Below are 17,325 nucleotides of genomic sequence, written 5' to 3'. Positions count from 1 at the left end.
GACCATCTGCATGGACGGTGGCCTGATGTTTTTGCAGATGTCTGGTCCTTCAGCGTGTCAACGTAACCTAGATTGTGGAGATGGCAGTCTGCACATTTTGTCCGTCAGCATAGGATGGTGCTGACACGAACTTCATACCCACAATAGGGAGCAATTGCCCTGATAATTTATGTCTTGCATAAGGCCTCTTATGTCGTCGGAGTTGTCCAGGCCGTAGTGCTGCTTGGTCGGCCACAATAGAATATTCAATCCGGACGTTGGTCACTGTCGCTTTCAGGGTCATGATAGCACTTGATGAATCCGATCTTGAGAGACCTGCTCCAACCAGTATTAGTATGTTACGGCTTCCTGATTTGTGAGAAATTACCCACGTACTAAGAGCAAGTACAATAGTAGAGCCGGTTACCGGCTGTAAGCTCATGTCATGTCACCTATAGCCCATCTTATAGCTAACATGTACAATAGTTGGTTAGAAGAGTGTACTACTTATTTATTATATGGCCCACCTTTCATTCTCATAAAGTGCCTAGGAGCACGTGTTAGAGCTGGCTCTTAGTTAAGAGCCCGCTTACCTTCTTTCTCCTCTTCTGTCTCCTCCAACTAAGCAAAAATATACTACTTTATTCCTTATAGTCAGCTGACTCAGCTCTATTGTATTTGCTCTAATAGTGTTCCTTCTAGAAGTAGTAGGATTTTGCTTTTTGATCATGGCCTTCACGGGGAGTTGTAGTACTGTGAGGTTGTGACCACCAGCGATTCAATAAATTGAGCATTGGAATTTGATCCACGGGTCGGCTTTGTCTCCATTGGCACTGCAACAGCATATGGTAAAACTTACGGTGGCACATTTCGCAAAAAATCTTAACTCCTCTTGCTCTCGGATACGGTGTAACCAAAATCGATCCGGCTTCGGCAATTTTTCCGGCCGCGTACAGTAGCACACGCATACGTGAATATTTCTTTTTCTCTGTGGGCACGATTGGTTTCTTCTAGGTTTCAACGGACTTCATCGGTGAAATTACTTTCGCCTGATTCCTATATGTTGCCGCTGAAATTTTTCAATCTTGACCGATGAACTTGGAGTGGATGCATATCCTTCCGCGCTGGCTTTTCTTCATCCGACGCGTTGCGAGCTTCTCGATCCCTAAAAGAGTTTCCTTCAACAACATAATACCACCGTGCGATCAGCCCCACGGTGGGTGCCAACTGTCGTGGTTTTGTCACGGCAGATGTCCTCGTGAGAGAACTTAGGTGTAAGGCCATCGCAACCATGTGGCGGCTTGAGAGGGGTTGGTCGGAATCGAGAGACGCGAGTTTACCCAGGTTCGGCCCCTCCGATGGAGGTAAAATCCTACATCCTGCTTGTGTTTCATTGATGAAGATGATGATCTCGATTACAAAGGTGCAGACTCGGCACCTCTAGTCTCGTGGATGTCTAGTTTGTCTATCTCATGATTTGTCTTGTATAGACCTAAGTTATCCATCTTCTCCCTCTTGGGACGCCTTACCCCACCTTATATAGGTGGAAGGGGTAGGGTTACATGTAGAGTCCTACTAGGAGTAGGAATAGGACTAGTCTCTCTTGAATCCTAATCCGGGTCTTGTTTCCTTCTTGTGAGAGTCTTTCCTCTTCTTGGGCCTTCTCTTGTGAGCCGGCCCTCCTGGCCTCTCTATGAGTCGCCATATGCCAGGTTGCATGCTGGGCCTTGGGCCTTTGTCGTTCGTGTGAGTCGCCTGGCGGGTCATGTATGAGCCACCTGCCAGGTCACTGCTGAGTCGCTAGTGAGTCGCCAAGTCCTTGGTGGGTCATACTTCAAGCCAAGTTACACCATGGGGTATATTCCCAACAGAGGCCTTTGGAGCTCCTTCATATGGATCTCTTCGGTCCTCCATCGTTTGATAGTCTCGGGGGCATAAAGTACTGCTTGGTGTTTGTTGATGATTACTCAAGATACACCTGGGTATATTTCTTCAAGAGGAAGAGTGAGACTCAACAAACCGTCATAAACTTTGATAATGAAGCTCAACGTCAACTTGAAGCAAAGATTTTGATGATTAGAAGTGACAACGGCACCGAGTTCATGAACTACACCGTGGATGAGTTTCTTAGTGATGAGGGAATCAAACATCAACATTCAACACCATACACCCCTCAACAAAATGGTCTGGCGGAAAGGAAGAACCGGACGTTGATGGACGCGGCAAGAACAATGATGGCGGAATTCAAATCTCCGTATAACTTTTGGGCCGAAGCCATCAACACAGCATGTCATGCATCCAATCGGCTCTATATCCGCAAAATCTAGAACAAGACCCCATATGAGATTCTCACCGGAAACAAACCCAATCTCAAGTACTTCCGGGTATTCGAGTGTAAGTGTTTCATTCTCAAGAAAGGTGCACGTTTAGCTAAATTTGATTCTAAAGCTCAAGAGGGCATCTTTGTTGGTTATGCCACAAACTCTCATGCTTACCGTGCCTCAACAAGTCCACCGGGCTCATTGAGGAAACATGTAACGTGGAGTTTGATGAAAATAATGGCTCCCAAGTGGAGCAAAGTGGTCTTTGAGATGTAGGTGATGAAATTCCTCCCCAAGCCATAAGAAGAATGGGGATTGGTCAAATACTCCCCATTGAGGAACCCCTTGTGGCCGAAGGAGAAGAACAATGCTCTACTCAAGTGGAGCCATCACCCTCACAAGCCCCTCATGCTTCCGATGAACAAAGAGAAAACCCTCAACCAGTTGAACAGGATCAAGGACAAGATCAATCACTCGAAGATGGTGATGCAACACATGATGTCCAAGTGCTTACACAAGGTTCCGAATCTGCTCAAGATCAAGATCAAGTGCAACTACAAGATCAAGATCAAATGCAGGCACAAGATCAAGATCAAGAGCAGCCACAAGATCAAGAACAAACCAGTGAGCCTGCTCAAGACGAAAATCACGTTGATCAGGATGCTGCTTCTTAATTTCCTTCTGCAGCACCTAAGAGGGGTCGCGGTGCCAAGGAAGGATCAAAACTCAAGGCCATGCAAAGTGATCGACTTGATGCTCCCTAGTTATCAAGTGCAGAACTCTTGGAGCGTCGCACAACCAAGATTGCATCCAAGCTGAGAGTCAAGTCACATCTTATGAAGAATGTGCTTGGAAGTTTAAAAAGGGGAGTATCCACTCGTCAACAAATTTCAAATTATTGTGAGCATCACACGTTTGTTTCGTATTGTGAACCTCAACAAGTACATGAAGCGCTCGATGATGAGGATTGGCTTATAGCCGTGCATGAAGAACTCAACAACTTCGAGCTTAATCATGTCTGGAAATTAGTGCCAAGACCAAAGGAGGAACATAATTTCATCGGGACCAAATGGATCTTCAAAAACAAGCAAGATGCCAATGGGATTGTAGTTCAAAACAAGGCAAGATTGGTGGCTCAAGGCTACTCCCTAGTCAAGGGTATCGAGTACGGTGAACCCTTTGCCCCTGTTGCTCGTCTAGAATCTATTCGCATGCTGCTTGCATTTGCATCTCATCATGATTTCAAATTACAACAAATGGATGTGAAAAGTGCTTTTCTTAATGGTCCTTTAAATGAGTTGGTTTATGTCAAACAACCCTCGGGATTCAAACATCCCAAGCTCCCCAATCATGTATACAAACTTAATAAGGCACTCTATGGCCTTAAACAAGCCCCATGTGTGTGGTATGAGTACCTTACTGAGTTGTTACAAGATCGTGGGTTTGAAATTGGGAAGATTGATCCCACTATTTTTACCAAGAAGGTCAAAGGAGATTTGTTCATATGCCAACTATATGTTGATGATAACATTTTTGGTTCCCTAACGAATCTTTCAGTGAATAATTTGTTGCACTAATGACCGAGAAATTTGAGATGTCAATGATGGGTGAGTTGAAGTTCCTCCTCGGGTTTGAGATTAAGCAATGTTTAGAAGGGACCTTCATCAAACAAGACAAGTACACCCAAGACATGCTCAAGAGGTTCGAGCTAGAGGATGTCAAGCCGGTCAAGTTTCCCATGCCAACCAGATGCAAGGTTGACCGTGATCCCAATGGTAAAGCAGTGGATCAAAAGGTATATCGCTCCATGATTGGATCCCTTCTTTACCTTTGTGCATCTAGACCGGATATCATGCTGAGTGTAGGGATTTGTGCACGGTTTCAATCTGCACCAAAGGAAAGCCATTATATGGCTGTCAAACGAATCTTTCGATATTTGGCTCCTACCCCAAATTTGGCCTATGGTATCCCAAAGGAGCAAACTTCAACCTAGTGGGCTATTCTGACTCAGATTGGGCGGGAGACTGTGTGGAGAGGAAGTCAACTTCTGGAGGATGTTAATTTCTTGGTTGTTCACTAGTAAGTTGGTCTTCAAAGAAGCGGAACTGTGCCTCACTGTCTTCCACCGAAGCTGAGTATGTTGCATGTGCGAGTTGTTGTGCACAGTTGCTATGGATGAGGCAAACTTTAAAGGATTACGGTGTCACTTGTGACAAAGTGCCTCTTCTATGTGACGATCAAAGTGCTATCAAGATTTCCCTCAATCCGGTGCAACATAGCAAGACCAAGCTCATTGATATTCGCCATCACTTCATTCGTGAGCATATCAAGCGTGGTGATATTGAGGCTCACTTCATCAACACTGAAGAGCAACTTGCAGATATTTTCACTAAGCCCCTAGATGAAGCAAGGTTCCGGGAGTTAAGGCATGAGCTAAATATCATTGATTCAAGTAATGTGGATTGAAACTAGGCACTCTGCACCTCATTCCGCATTATATCTCGTTCTACGTGTTGGCATGGACATAGGGGGGGTGTTGTTCTCTCAATGAACTTTCCATCCCCCCATTATGCATAAATCGATCAAGTCTTTCATATTGGCCATTATTGATGGCACTTGTGCTTCAAAGATGAGCGTTGGTCATGAACTCAAGGATAATTCTTCGCGGTGTCATACCTTTTTGTCTCACATAGGTGGCTCCGGCCACCGCCCCTCTCGCTCCTGGTAAAGGAGGGATGTAATATTGCTAGTCAGTATATTTTGCCGTTGTCTTTGTCTCCGGTACTGACCGGTATGTGTCCCTGGTGTTTTCTCGTTGTTTTGGCAAAATCTGGATTTTTCTGTCTATTTTAGGAGTGGTACTACCGCTTGGGGGAAGCGGTACTACCGCCAGGATTCCAGCGGTACTACCGCAATGACAAGATCGGTACTACCGCTACCTAGGGCTGGCATCTGAAAATCCTTTTGGGGAGCGGCACTACTGCCTCTGGCGGTACTACCGCGATGATCCCAGCGGTACTACCGCCAAGTTTCTGGCGGTACTACTGCTAGGGCACGAGCGGTACTACCGTAGCGAGCGGTACTACTGCTCCTCCCGAGCGGTACTACCGCCATGCCCGTGCCCTGGGCTATATAAAGAGAGGGAGGTCGTATTGTTGCCACATTTGCTTCTTCTTCGTGGAGCTCTCCCTCTCTACCCCGAGTTTCCCCAGTTTCGATCTTCTTCCACGACGGTTCTCTTCCCATTTAAGTTGGACGGATTACCCCTCCTCCTCCTTCCTCCTCCGTGTGCCATGGACTCCGGTACTACCCCTATCCCCTTTGTGTTGTGGTGATGTTCTTTCTCTAGGGTTAGGGATAGATGTTTTGGCTCCATTGTTGTGGCATGATTTTGTTTCGTTCTTAGAACGGAGGAGAGATGTTGGGGAGTGCCCCTATTTGAGTTGCTGCATAGGGTCTGCTTAGTTTTGGCTTAGATCCATAGTTTTGGTCTCTTATATTTTCAAAATATGCAGCTTTGTGGTTAGATTTGTTCTTGTTCCTCCAGATCTGGAACCACGCAGTACTACCGCCCAACCCCGAGCGGTAGTACCGCTAGCTGACGGTACTACCGCCCAGGCCGAGCGGTACTACCGCCCTGTCCGAGCGGTACTACCGCTAGCTCTTGATTTGCTGCCTTTGCTAGCTACTACTTGGTTTCCTTTGTATTTTCTCCTTGTTTTGGATGTTTCCATGACTCTTCTTGTCTTTTTTTTGCGTGTTTGTGTTGTGTGTCTCAGGTGGTATCTCTCGTCGTTCCAACCCGGTTCGCAACACCGATTCCAAGAGGTACCACAACACTAACGAATCAGAAAGTTCTCGTCCGTTGAAGCGCAGCGTCAAGAAGACTGTATCCAAGGAGAAGGGGGCAACCATTGACTTTGACACTATGCCTCCCAAAGAGTTTACCAGGTGCCGCAAGCAAAACCCTTATCTCAAAGAGAGAGAGGAGTTCAGGGGCGAAGAGATGTTCTGGACAAAGCAGAAGATTATGATCTATCAAGATGTCGCCCTGACCAAGAATAAGAAGTTTGTTCCAGTGCAGTGGATTGATATCAATCATCTCCAGAGGGATATGGATTATTTTGGTGAGGCCCTGCGTATGATTGAGCAGCTTGGTATTGAGGACATCATCACCTTTCACTGTGACTTCAATGCAGAGGTAGTGGCTCAGTTCTATACCACTATATTCTTCGAGAATGATGCGAACCTCTCTTTGTTTTGGATGTCTCATGGTGAGCTGTTACATGGCTCTTGGTCTGAGTTCATGAATATTTTGGGGATCAAGTTCACTGGAGTGCATAATTCTCTTGGCCTGCGCCCTCATCGCAACCCTGATACCACCTCCAGGGACAAGCTGCAGCCATTCTATGTCAGGAAGGGTGTGCTCATTCCCTTTTTGGATATCATGCATCGGGTCTTCCGCAACACTTTGTTTCCTCAGGTTGGTAACAAAGACGAGGTTCACTCCTATCTGGTGGACATGCTCCTGATGTGTCAAAAAGGACTGGAAAAGTGAAATGGGACACTTGATGTGGCAAATGTGATGTTCTGTGAGCTTCAGATGGCCATTTACAACCGTAGGGTCCCCATCTATGGGCCCTACTTGTACTACTACATCAAGACCAAGTGGGTTGAGACCTTCCCTGCCATAGCCTTTCCTGCACCCACAAAGCTCGCCAGCCATGATCCCATCAAACTGCGCCAGAAAGAGAAGTGGGCCAACACCTCCTCTTCCCGTTCTACTGCTCACATGGAGGCTGAGGAGGAGACTGATGCTGCTCGAGCTAAGGGCGGCCCTGCTTCCCAGACCCGTTCTTCTGCTGAGCTATCTTGGGCCAAGAAGCTGAAGGCACAGATGGGGTCCCTGCAGGACTAGATAAAGACCTTGTTCTGCATGCAGGCAAAAGGACAATATCAGACTCAGGTGGCTCCGAAGGAGAACTGTCAGCGGAATAAGCGCCTATTGAGGACGCTTGATGTGCACGTCTCTAGTGGTTCTGAGGATGTCATCACTCCAGAGGCTGCCTGGATGCAGGATAGGGACTACCAATGGGTTAGTTCTGCGGACGAAGAAGCTGCAACAGGGTCTGATCACGAGGAGGAGCAGGAGGATGATGAGGACGATGAGGATGCTACTGATGTGTCTGATGAGGATGCGGATGCATGAGCCATCACTTGTGTTCACGTTCTCTCTGCCTTTTTGGTGGACTAATGCCAAAGGGGGAGAGAGTGTTAGATATTTGTGATTTGCCTTTGGTGTTTTCGTTCGTGTTTGAGTCTTTCTTTTCTGAACTAGGTTGGTTTAAATCTGTTGGATATATTATTATGTGTGTGAAGACTCTTCGTCATATGGTGTGAGACATATGCTATCCCTATATTATCTCTAAAGTCTCTCTTTGTACTTTGCATGTGAGATCATTCATCTTGTGCTATTATCTTTATGCTCACATGTCTATGTTTTCATTATTATGTGTTTTGGCAAATCCGGTGTTGTCATCAATCCACCAAAAAGGGGGATATTGTTAGGGCATATTTTTTTCTAAGTAGTTTTGGTGATTTATGACAGCACCTGTGCATACTAATCGTGTGCGTTGAGCATTTCAGATAATACATAACAAAGCACAAGATGGTTCGTCGCCCCTCGGTGTTGTTGGAGCACGGTGTTTCCTACGATTATCTTTGTTAATGTTGAGTAGTAGGAAAGCCGTACTATTAAGAGGGGGTCCACGTCGGAAAGGTTTGGGTGGAATCAATTCTCTCACGCGCACATTTTTATTTCCACCACTTTCTCTTTGTGGCAATGGAGCATCCGCTTGGTCTCTCTCAGCCTTTGCAGAAAGTCTAGCGGTAGTACCGCCAGGTCCTGGCGGTAGTACCGCTGGGGCTTGCGGTAGTACCGCCACCTCCTCGCGGTAGTACCACTAGGGACGGTAGTACCTCCCTCTATGAGCGTTGTACTTTGTCGGACTTTTTGCGAACACTTTTCCAGCGGTGGTACACTCGGTAGTAGTATTTATACTACCATGGTTTTGTGTCAGCCTAGCGGTAGTACCGCCAGCTCCTGGCGGTAGTACCGCTGGGGCTTGCGGTAGTACTGCTGTGGCTTGCGGTTGTACCGCCAGGGGCAGCGGTAGTACCACTGCGCCCATGTGGTAGTACCGCCAGGAGCGTGCTGACAGTGAGGATAATGGTTCGTTTTGTTCCCCCACTATATAAAGGGTTCACCTACCTCACAAACCCTACCTTTGTCCCTCTAAGACTCCATTGTTGATCCCTAAACTCATATGTGCCCAATCTCTCTCCCTAGTCAATCAAACTTGTTGATTTTCTAGGGATTGGTTAAGAAGGCCTAGATCTACACTTCCACCAAGAGAAAATTGATTCCCTCCACTAATCCCTTGCGGATCTTGTTACTCTTGGGTGTTTGAGCACCCTAGACGGTTGAGGTCACCTCGGAGCCACATTACATTGTGGTGAAGCTTCGTGGCCTTGTTGGGAGCCTCCAAGCTTTGTGTGGAGATAGCTCCAACCTTGTTTGTAAAGGTTCGGTCGCCGCCTTCAAGGGCACCTATAGTGGAATCACGACACCTTGCATTGTGTGAGGGCGTGAGGAGAATACGGTGGCCCTAGTGGCCTATTGGGGAGCATTGTGCCTCCACACCGCTCCAACGGAGACATACTTCCAGTCGAAGGTACGGAACTTCGGTAACACATCCTCGTCTTCGTCGGTTCCACTTGTGGTTATCTCTAACCTTTACATTGTGTATGTTATTGTTGTAGGGTATTTCTTACTTGCCTTAGCGATTATAGTTGGTAGCATCATATAGGTTGCTCCACCTAGTTGTCATTTTAGAGAACCTTTTTGTTGCTAACCCTAACTTGTTAAGAATAGATAAAAATTGGTAGTTGCCTATTGCTACTGCAACAAAAGATCTTCCAACGGCGCCAGAAACAAGCGTGTTGACGGGAGACTATTCTTGTCTTGATACTCCTCAGCAACGGCGCCAGGAATCCTTCTGCTTCGGCTACGCCTTTAGGGACTTCCTTGGCAAATATGCAAAGGATTACCCCGTGGCCTTGGAGCCTTGCGTTGGTGTTCCCTCGAAGCGGAAAGGGTGATGTAGCACAGCGGCTGCAAGTATTTTCCTCAGTTTTGAGAACCAAGGTATCGAACCAGAGAAAGGATTGCATCAAGTCACAAGTACCTGCACAAACACAAAAAGCTTGCACCCAACGCTATGAAGGGGTTGTCAATCCCTTATAGATTGTTTGCAAAGTGAGAACTGAAAGCAAGAAAGAAAACAAAGCAAAGTAAAAAGTGAAAGTGGAAACGATAGTTGTGAATAGACCCGGGGGCCGTAGTGTTCACTAGTGGCTTCTCTCATGAAAGCAAGTAGACGGTGGGTGAACGAATTACTGTCGAGCAATTGATAGAACCGCGCAAAGTCGTGACGTTATCTAAGGCAATGATTATATCTATAGGCATCACGTCCAAAACAAGTAGACCGATACTTTCTGCATCTACTACTATTACTCCACACGTCGATCGCTATCTAGCATGCATCTAGTGTATTAAGTCCAAAAGAACAGAGTAACGCCTTAAGCAAGATGACATGATGTAGATGGAAAATCTCATATCTACGATAAAAGCCCATCTTGTTACCCTTGATGGCAACAACATGATGTGTGCCTTGCTGCCCCTTCTGTTATTGGGAAAGGTCACCACACGTTATGAACCCAAAACCAAGCACTTCTCCCATTGCAAGAACCATAGATCTAGTTGGCCAAACAAAACCCAAGACTCGGAGAGACTTACAAGGCTATCAAATCATGCATATAAGAAATCAGCAAAGACTCAAATATAATTCATAGATAATCTGATCACAAATCCACAATTCATCGGATCTCGACAAACACACCGCCAAAGAGGATTACATCGGATAGATCTCCATGAAGATCATGTAGAACTTTGTATTGAAGATCCAAGAGAGAGAAGAAGCCATCTAGCTACTAACTACGGACCCGTAGGTCTAAAGTGGACTACTCACGAGTCATTGGAGAGGCGATGATATTGATGTAGAAGCCCTCCAACTCCAAAGTCCCCTCCGGCAGGGCACCGGGAAGGGTCTCCAGATGAGATCTCGCGGAAACGGAAGCTTGCGGCGGCGGAAAAGTGTTTTCATGGATGCCGTGATTTTTTCTGGATTTTTAGGGAATTTATAGGCCAAAGAGCTAGGGTAGGACAGCGCCAGGGAGGCCACAAGCCTGGTTGCCGCGCGCCTCCCCTGGCCGCGGCAACAGGGCTTGTGGGCTCCCAGGGGGGCCCCTGCCTTGGCCCTCAAGCCTCCCGATCTTCTTCTGTTCTGGAAAAATTTATTTCGGGGATTTTATTCCGTTTGGACTCTGTTGCAAAATCAGCTTTGAAAAGAGTCAAAAACACAGAAAAAGCACGAACTCGCACTTGGCACTGGATTAAAAAGTTAGTCCCAAAAAAGATATAAAAGCTAAACAAAACATCCAAAGTTGACAAGATAACAGCGTGAAACCATAAAAAATTATAGATACGTTTGAGACGTATCAAGCATCCCCAAGCTTAACTCCTGCTCGTCCTCGAGTAGGGAAGTGATAAAGAATGATTTTTTGATGCTTTCATGCTACCTAACATAGATGTCCTTTGTAACTCCTCTTATGTGACGTGAATGTTCAGATCCATTAGATTCAAAACAATAGTTTCCTATTTACGTGGAGACAATAATAATTCAAGCAAACTAGCAAGGTAATCATGAACTTTCTAAATAACAAGGCCAAAAGAAAGTTATCCCTACAAAATCATATAGTCTGGCTATGCTCTATCATCCTTGAACAACGAATTTAAATCATGCACAACCCCGGTATTGGCCAAGTAATTGTTTTCACACCTTTACTTTCTCAAACTATTTCAACTCTCACGCAATACATGAGCGTGAGCCATGGTTTTAGCACTATAAATGATGTGGAGTGTGGTGGAGGTTGCAAGACAAACAAGAAGAAGATGGTCACATTGACTAGGCATATCAATGAGCTATGGAGATGCTCATCAATAGATATCAACGTGAATGAGTAGGGATTGCTATACAAATGATGCACTAGAGCTAAGAGTATGTGAAAGCTCTTAAAGAAAACTAGTGGGTGTTCATCCAACTTGCTTGCTCACGAAGACCTAAGGCAATTTTGAGGAAGCCTATCATTGTAATATACAAGCCAAGTTATATAATGAAAATTTCCCACTAGCTATATGGTGGTGACAAAACGAGAGACTCTCAATCATGAAGATCATGGTGCTTAATATGCACAAGTGTGGAAGGATAGTAGCATTGTCCCTTCTCTCTTTTTCTCTCATTTTTTTCGTGGGCTCTTTGGCCTCTTTTTTTTGGTGGGCATGTTTGGCCTCTTTTATTTCCTCACATCGGACAATGCTCCATCAATGAAAGTGCTCTGCATTTATGTTTTGCGGTCTCAGAAAGAGCTAGCGAGATACTACCTATTCATATTGCTTCATGCTTGTTTTGATTGAAGTGTTGGTATTTGAAACTCATTATTATTTGCTCGTTAGCTGATTATGCCATTGATATTAGTTTACCGTGAGACCTTTGTGTCATTTGCTTATGTGGTTAACTTGTGATCTTGCTGAAATTCTGGTTATGAGTTAGACATAGTTGCAACAACAAGATCAAACAGAGTTTGTCAAAGTTTTTCTTTCTCTCTCAGTTTGTCAACTGAGTTGCTTGAGGACAAGCAAGGTTTTAAGCTTGGGGGAGTTGATACGTCTCCATCGTATCTACTTTTCCAAACTCTTTTGCCCTTGTTTTGGACTATAATTTGCATGATTTGAATGGAACTAACCTGGACTGGCGTTGTTTTCAGCAGAATTGCCTTGGTGTTATTTTTGTGCAGAAATCAAAGTTCTCAATGGTCCTAAAAATTTAGTATGATTTTTTCTGGAATTTTTGAAAATTTCTGGGCCTGAGAGCTGGCCTGGGGGCCAGACCAGTGGGCCACAAGCCCTGCCACCGCCACCTACCCCCCTAGTGGCGGGGTGCAAGCTTGTGGGGCCAACAGGCACCCCTTCCACTCATTCCAACTCCCAGCCTCTTCTTCCACCTCTAGAAATAATTGTTTCGCAGCTCAAACCCGTGTTCTTGCTCATCTGGCTGTGATTTTTGATCTCCTTGCTCAAAGCACCATTCTCCGAACCGTTTTGGGGAAATTACTCCTTGGTAAGTGACTCATCCATTGGTCCAATTAGTTTTTGCTCTAGAGCTTTATCCTTCGCGAATTCTTGCTACCTTGGTGACCCTGTTCTTGAGCTTGAAAAGTTGCTTTTAGCTGGTCCCAAGTAGTTTTAGCGCGTGATACGGTCTCTAGGCACGAGTAGGAGTAGTTGCTACAAGTTGGGTTAATCTTTATTCACTTTTCTTTCAAAGTCTCTAAAAATTTCAGAATTTTTCAGAGCTAGAAAAAGGAAAAGATGAGGAGATTCTTGAGAGGCTCTTCAAGCCGTAACCCCAAGGAGGATGCGAAGAAGCACCCCAAGTACGTAGTCCCTCGAATCACAGAAGTTTGAGCGTGCGAGTGGCCAAGTGATGAATTTTTGCGCGCCGCCGGACTTTATGAAGACTTTTGTTACTTGGTGGAGAACGCAGGTCTTACTGCATTCGTTGAATATAAGTGCCCACAATACCTCCTCCTCACCAATATTTTCGTTCAAAGCTTCAACTTTTATCCGAGGAAGAATCCTGCCATGGTTGAGTTCATGATATACGATGTTTCCCAGTGCATGACACTGCAGGATTTTTGCAATGTATGCAAATTACCTTATGGTGGGGATATCCGTGACCCTCGTCCACGGGACTTGGAGGATTTCATTGGTTCTATTGCTGTTGGAGAGGAGAGAGGAGTGTCTCGCTCTAGAATTGCTAGCATACATTTTCCTGTGCTTCGGTACTTCTCACTATTTGTGGGAAAATGTTTGATTGGGCGTGGGGAGGCTGGATCACTTAGTTCTCCAGACCTTGCGGTTTTGCGCGAAGGCCTTTATAACGATAAGATTTATAGCTTGGGCGCTATAGTAGCTCAAAGGTTGAACCTGAACCGTTCTAAAGGTGTCGTCTATGGAGGTATCTATGCTACCCGTCTTGCCAGACACTTTGAGATACCCATTAGACTGGGAGAGGAAGGACAGATGCTTCTCCCTGAGAAATATCTGGATTATGACGGCATGGTTCGCCATGATTTTCCGAATAGAGATGCTAGTAGACAGATGATTTATAACCTGGTATTTAGTCAGGGTACTCGACAGACTATTACTTTGCCTGCTCCTTCTTTGTTCGATCTTCATGCAGGCAGGTACACTATTATGCCCTCGGACATCTACGCATATTGTGACTTGGCCCAACCACAGGCGCCCGTGCCCGAGCCGTCAGTCGAGTACCAGACGCCAGTTTATCAGTGGGAGCCACAGGAGCTCACACAGCAATGGCATCCACAGTCTGCTCCGGAGTATCCTGGAGCTGGTTATTTCCCACCTTGGGAGTAGACCAAGCTAGGCAAAAAGCCTAAGCTTGGGGGAGTACGTGTTCTCACCGACTTTACATTCATGCTTATGCTTTCGCTTTGTTAGCCGGTGTTAACACTTTGCCACTGTATTATCCATGCTAGTTTTATTTTCGTTTTCTTGTTTTATGTCCTTTTGAGAAAACCCAAAAAGATTTTTTTTCTTTCTTCTTTTTCTTGTTGGGAGCTTTCCCGTGTAAATACTTTTCTTTTTCTTTGTGTCAAGGTAGAAGATATTGGTTACAATGTTTAGTGGTTCTTACATGCTTACCTGTTTAGCTTTCAAAGAGACATATTACTTTGTCTTCTCCTTTGTGTTTGCCTACAGATTCAGCTTAGTCCAATGTGCTTATTATTGTTCACACCGTTCGATCGTGCAAATGAAAGGCAACAATGATGATATATGATGAAGTGACTGAGACTGAAAAACTGGTATGAACTCTATCTATTTTGTTTTTGTAAATATGACTAGCTTGTCGACCCAGATTTAGCTTTGTTGTGGGAGAACCATGTTTGCAATGACAACTTAGAGATCATAGTTTCTGATGCCATGCTTATTTAGCTGAGAGCTTATAATGATTTGTCTTGAATGCCAACATAGATTTTGAGATGACTATGATGTAGTATGATAGGATGGTATTCTCCTTTGAATGTTTCAAGTGGCTTGACTTGGCGCATGTTCATGCATGTAGTTGAAACAAAATCAACATAGCCTCTATGATGTTAGTCAAACTCATTGCATCTTGATGAGTGTTGTCGCTCTCTAGTTGGTCGCTTCCCAGTCTTTTGCTAGCCTTCACTTGTACTAAGCGGAATACTGCTTGTGCATCCACTTCCTTAAACCCAAAAGTTTTTCCATGAGAGTCCACCATACCTACCTATTTGCGGTATCTACCTGCCGTTCCAAGTAAATTTGCATGTGCCACTCTCTAAACCTTCAAGAAATAATTTGTTTTCCATGCCCGAACCGCTCATGTAGTGACAGGGGGCTATTGGTATCTTCCATGCTAGGAGTGTTATCCTCGACATGTGTTTATTCACAGTCATTCACGAGAAAGGGGCCGGTAATTGGAATGCCCAGTTCCACGCTTAAATCGAAAACATAACTGTAAAACAAGACTCCCCCCGGATTGATGTTAGTATGGACGGTACCCGAGGATTCGGCTAGCCGTGGAGTGTGATTGATTGGTGGTGGGGGAGTTAAAACTTTACTTTTCTGTTTGGGAACCGCCTATAGCATGATTAGCATGGAAGATATTGAGAACTCTTGGTCATTGCGTTGACAATGAAAGCATGCCACCCAAAATTATTATCTCTGTTTTCAAAGCTTGAGCTCTGCCACCTCTGCAAATCAATGCTTCCCTCTACGAAGGGCCTGTCTATTTATTTTCCTGTTGAGTCATCCTCCTCTTATATAAGCACCAATTAGAGAGCACCTCTGTCATTTTTATGCTTTGCTTTTGATTGATATTGAGTATGACTATGACTGGATCTTCGTTGCTATGAATTACAATGTTTAGTCAGCCCTTGATCTTTGAAAGTGCTCTGCATTTATGTTTTGCGATCTCAGAAATAGCTAGCGAGATACCACCTATTCATATTGCTTCATGCTTGTTTTGATTGAAGTGTTGGTATTTGAAACTCATTATTATTTGCTCGTTAGCTGATTATGCCATTGATATTAGTTTACCGTGAGACCTTTGTGTCATTTGCTTATGTGGTTAACTTGTGATCTTGCTGAAATTCTGGTTATGAGTTAGACATAGTTGCAACAACAAGATCAAACAGAGTTTGTCAAAGTTTTTCTTTCTCTCTCAGTTTGTCAACTGAGTTGCTTGAGGACAAGCAAGGTTTTAAGCTTGGGGGAGTTGATACGTCTCCATCGTATCTACTTTTCCAAACTCTTTTGCCCTTGTTTTGGACTATAATTTGCATGATTTGAATGGAACTAACCTGGACTGACGCTGTTTTCAGCAGAATTGCCTTGGTGTTATTTTTGTGCAGAAATCAAAGTTCTCCAAACGTCCTGAAAATTTACGGGGAGCAGTTTTGGAAAATAAGAAAGATATCTGCGCCAAGTTCCACCTGAGGGGGTGGGCCAGTGGGCCACAAGCCCTGGCTCCGCCACCTCCCCCTGGTGGCGATGGGCAGGCTTGTGGGGCCCACACGGCTCTGTCGCCCCCAATCTCAGGTCTATAAGTTCACTTTCGTCCCAGAAAAAATAAAAAAGAGAAGTTTTCGTCGCGTTTGCGATACGGAGGCGCCGCCACCACCTGTTCTTCATCTGGAGGGCAGATCTGGAGTCCGTCTTGGGCTCCGGAGAGGGGAAATCGTCGCCATCGTCATCATCAACCTTCTTCCCTCTCCAATTCCATGAAGCTCTTTGTCGTTCATGAGTAATCTATTCGTAGGCTCGCTGGGCGGTGATGAGTAGGATGAGATCTATCATGTAATCGAGTTAGTTTTGATGGGGATTGATCCCTAGTATCCACTATGTTCTCAGATTGATGTTGCTACTACTTTGCCATGCTTAATGCTTGTCACTAGGGCCCGAGTGCCATGATTTCAGATCTGAAATTATTATGTTGTCACCAATATATGTGTGTGAAAGGACGTGGATGTCGCCTAGAGGGGGGTGAATAGGCTCTTTAAAATAATTAAGGTTTAGGCTTGAACAAATGCGGAATAAAACTAACGTTTAATATGTCAAGCACAAAACCTAAAAACAACTAGGCTCACCTATGTGCACCAACAACTTATGCTAAGCAAGATAAACAACTAAGTGATAGCAAGATATATTACAATAAACAATATGTCTATCACAAAGTAAAGTCCATAAGTAAAGGGTTCGGGTAAGAGATAACCGAGGCACGGGGAGACGATGATGTATCCCGAAGTTCACACCCTTGCGGATGCTAATCTCCGTTGGAGCGGTGTGGAGGCACAATGCTCCCCAAGATGCCACTAAGGCCACCGTAATCTCCTCACGCCCTCGCACAATGCAAGATGCCGTGATTCCACTAAGGGACCCTTGAGGGCGGTCACCGAACCCGTACAAATGGCAACCCTTGGGGGCGGTCACCGAACTCGTACACGTGGCAACCCTTGGGGCGGTTACCGGTACCCGTACAAATTGCTCAAGGCAATCTCCACAACCTAATTGGAGACCCCGACGCTTGCCCGGAGCTTTACACCACAATGCTTGAGCTCCAAGACACCACCAAGCTTCTAGGACGCCAAAGCATCCACGAAGAACAATATCTAGGATACTAAGTACCAAAGGTAATAAGCTTCTCAAACTTCACTTCCACGTATCACCGTGGAGAACTCAAACCGATGCAACCAATGCAATGGCAAGAACACACGAAGTGGTCAAGTCCCTCACACTCAA

This window comes from Hordeum vulgare, chromosome 3H (genome assembly GCF_904849725.1).
Source record: "Hordeum vulgare subsp. vulgare chromosome 3H, MorexV3_pseudomolecules_assembly, whole genome shotgun sequence".
NCBI classification, from domain to species: Eukaryota; Viridiplantae; Streptophyta; class Magnoliopsida; order Poales; family Poaceae; genus Hordeum; species Hordeum vulgare.
This window is presented reverse-complemented; position numbering follows the sequence as displayed.